We start from the raw sequence: 4,091 nt of genomic DNA on the forward strand, positions 1-4,091 counted from the left end.
ATCAGAAGGATGCCATTTAATATGACCAAACCATCTAAAGCGACTCTCTCTAATCTTATCTTCCACTGGAGCTACTCCAACCTTAGTATATGCTCATTTCGTATCCTATCTCTAAGGGTCAACACACTCATCCACCCAAGCAAAAACAACTTCATAATTTTATGGTGTCGAATGTTGGCCATTAAAAGAGAAGCACAATACTAAGTTAAGTGTTACAGAGATGAGGATGCTTAGGTCTACCTCTACCTTTCTTAACATAAGTCAAATATAATACCTTTAATTTTCTAACGGGGTCATCTGAAGGCTGCCATTTTATGTGCCAAACCATCTAAGGTAACACTCTCTAATCTCATCATCCACTGGAGGTACTCCAACATTTTCACATATATGCTCATTTCGTATCCTATCTCTAAGGGTAAATCCACTCATCCACCTGAGCACCCTCATCTCTGCAACACTTAACTTAGTATTATGCTTCTCTTTTAATGACCAACATTTGGCACCATAAAGCATTGCAGATCTCACCACCATCTTATAGAATTTTCCCTTAAGTTTTAAGGGGACTTTTCTATCACACATCAAGCCCGATTCATTCCTCCATTTCAACCATCAACCTTGAATTCTGCTAATAATATCCCCTTTTATTTCACCATCACTCTAAACAATAGATCTAAGATATCTAGAATGTGTACTTTTATTAATGACTTGATAGCTCAAAGTCACAAACCCCTCACTAGGTCTATTACTACTAAAATTACACTTCATATATTTAGTTTTAGATCTACTCAAGTGAAAACCTTTAGACTCTATAGTTGACCTCCATAATTCAAGTTTACCATCAACTCCCTCTCTAGTCTTATCAATAAGAAGAATATCATCAACAAAAAGCATACAACAAGGTACATCCTCTCGCAAATGTCTAGTGAGAACATCTATGACTAAAGCAAAAAGATATTGGCTTAAGGCTAATCCTTGATGTAATCTAATCGAAATAGAAAAAAACAACTTCAAATTTTTTAAAAAAAAAAAAAAAACTAAAACCACAAACCTAGGAGGCCGGTTTTGCGCACGAGCGGGGAGCGGGGAGAGATCTTCGGCCTTGTAGTGGGGGCGAGATCTTCGTTTGGAGAACCTTTTCGACGGCAAAAGGGACCTCGTCGGCGGCCTGAGGGTGCGTCTCGATCGCGAGAGGGCGGAGGAGACGGGGGTGAGCGTCGTGCAGGAGAGAGAGGAGAAGGCGATGAAATGAAATGGAAGGCTCGGGACGGCTTATTCTAGGGCATTTTCCGGCGGCTTTCTGGTGGTTTAGACCGCCGGAAATAATTTACTTTTCACCGGCGGTTCAAGCCGCCGGTAATGCACAGGTAAGATTTAATGCCAGCAAGTTAACCGGCGGTTTCTGGACCGCCGCTATTTCTGGCGGCTTTAATTTACATAACCGACGGTTAGACCGCCTGTAAAACCGGCGGTCACACAGCCGGTTAAGCCGCTGTTAGTACCGGCGGTTGGAGAACCGCCGGTAATTGATGAATTTCCTATAGTGATGGCTTTCTTGGGAATTTTTATTATTACTTCGATTTCTAGCAGCAGTTAAAATTGGTGGCTAAAAAGCTTTACGGCAGCGATTTAGAAACCGCTGATATAAATTGCTACCTTAAATCCAAATTTTTGGGTAGTGATCTTCTCACAAAAGGTGCATATCATGTTAATCTAAGTAGTCTCATGTGAACTCATGATGAATCCCCTAAAGCGAATCTTCATTGTCAAGGCTTATGGGGTTCAACTCAATATTATTGTTACTAGCAAATACCTTTTAAACACTTCAGGAAATATATACAAATACAGATAAGCCACGCAATAAAATTCTAATGTACAAATTTTACCTTTATTTTTAGTAATTTAATTGTTGGTCACTTAAATTTATGAGTTTATTACCTTAATTTTTTTTTTCATGGGTATAAGATGGGCGTTAACCAAGTTTTTCTTTTAAATATCAAATAATTCACTCAATTAACAATTAACGATTCTGCCACTCAAGTTATAAACTTCTCAAGGCGTCTATAAATATGTCTAAACCGCTGCTTCTGTCATCGCAACGGAAAGTAGCTCAAAGCCATCTCGCGCTCCTCTGTCTCTCTCTTTCACTCTCTACGTTCGAAGGAAGCCGGCATTTGATAAAGGGTAAGATCTAGTAAGAGTCCAATACAAACTAGCGTCCTCCATTAAATCCTTCATCTTTTTCCGGCAAAAGTTCTTTTCGCTAAAAAGTTCTTTCTGCGCTGTTTTCTTGGATTGATTAGTTCGTATCGTTGTTTACAGCTATTCAATTGAAAGCTCAGATTTTATGGTAATAAGAGCATTTCGCCGTATATAATGTTCGAGATTAGCCTTTAATTGAATGAAACTTGATATGTAAGACGATTCATCAAACATATTTCGCTTCCAACTTCTGTGGAGGCGATAACCACTGATTTGCCAAAGCTACGCGGATTGCTTGGGATGTATGAGATTAGCTCCAAGTCTAGTTAGGCTGTTTGATCAAATATATCACAATTTCAAGTTTTGTTGAGATTGTGGGAAAAGAGTAAGTAAAAATATTGACACATAAACAAGAGAGATGCTACGCTTGGCTTAGAGATTTTATTGATATTGATTCCTTCGTGGAATTATTTACTATCTGACCATTGAAATATGCCTTTCTCTTTTACTCTTACTTTTTCCTTTGACCATTAGGGTGTTTTACCATGGTCTAGTCAGCCATGATCAAGTGATTTGGTTAAGGCTAGCTTCGGTTGAATCTAGTATTTCGTACCAATCTTTGGTATCAATCTAAAGAGAACAGATATAACTTAAAAAATGATAGGTTTATCATAACAAAAGTCCTTGTTTTATTAAATCTACGAAAATAGTTCTTTATGAATTGTTAATAAAAAATAATTTAGACAAAATCACGTTATTAAAGTTTCTTCGTCAAGCTGAAAAATTTCAGTTTCATTTCACTTTTTACAGACGTGACTTGAGATTATAGATTAATTGTAATTTGTTAATGAAATGGTTAGCCTAAAAGCTCGCATAATGTAGTTAATAATCTTATTGAATTTGCTGCACATGTTCTATACTTTGGGGTAATAGCCCCTTTCTGATTGTAATGATCATGTCAAAGTAGTCAGTTGCTTTGTTTTTCATCTTTAGCCCATTTACCTGAACTGGTTGTTAGATGGTCCTTTTTGCTTTGCTGCCTAATAGTTTAGTTAAGGCAATTCAACTTCTCGATTACCTTGGCTTGCTTTATTGCTTTTGCAATTCATCTCCTTTGTTCTATTATGAAAGGGCTTTTTATGTTTCAATTTGATGTTTATATAAATTTCAACGAGGTTTTTTCTTATTAATTAGTAAGGGCTCTTTAATTGCCATTTCAAAAAATGATACGTTTATCAGATTCCATTATTTAGTGGATTCAACTAAGATTATTATGAACTTTAAACTCAACAAACCCTTGAAATTCTTTATAAGTGAGAATTCTTATTTTGGAAAATGATGAGTTTTTTTAGATTCAGATCCATTATTTGAGTGGATACAATTAAAATTAATATGTAGTTTAAACTCCACAAACCTTTTCAAAATTTCTCATAAGCTGGATCTTAATTGCACAGTCGAAATGAGCAAAAGCAAGATCTTCACTTTCTAAATTCTATTTTTCTTGTACAACCAACCAGGTGAGCCCTCAGATAAATTTAATTTACAATATTTTGGACAAGTATAAGAAGCTACAAATTGTTCTTAGAGATAAACATTTCAATTTACAGACATGACCTACTTGAGATATAAAGTTGTTTTAAAAACCTCATAATTTTATTAGAAATGAACAATGTTTATATTTCACACGCAAACTGCTTTTTAAAATTTCTTGTGTTCTATTAATATAGCTCATATATATTTCATTACCATGCTAACACCTGGTTATAGCTTCTTTGAGGTGTGAAGTTAGCACAATCATGAATGCTTCAACTGCTTTCTCAACCATCTTCTCAATCATATCATCCTCACAACCAATTTCTTCCTCGTGGACTGGTTCCTTTAATGTTTCATTT

This window comes from Dendrobium catenatum, unplaced genomic scaffold (assembly GCF_001605985.2).
Source record: "Dendrobium catenatum unplaced genomic scaffold, ASM160598v2 fragScaff_scaffold_923, whole genome shotgun sequence".
In the NCBI taxonomy this organism is placed as follows: domain Eukaryota; kingdom Viridiplantae; phylum Streptophyta; class Magnoliopsida; order Asparagales; family Orchidaceae; genus Dendrobium; species Dendrobium catenatum.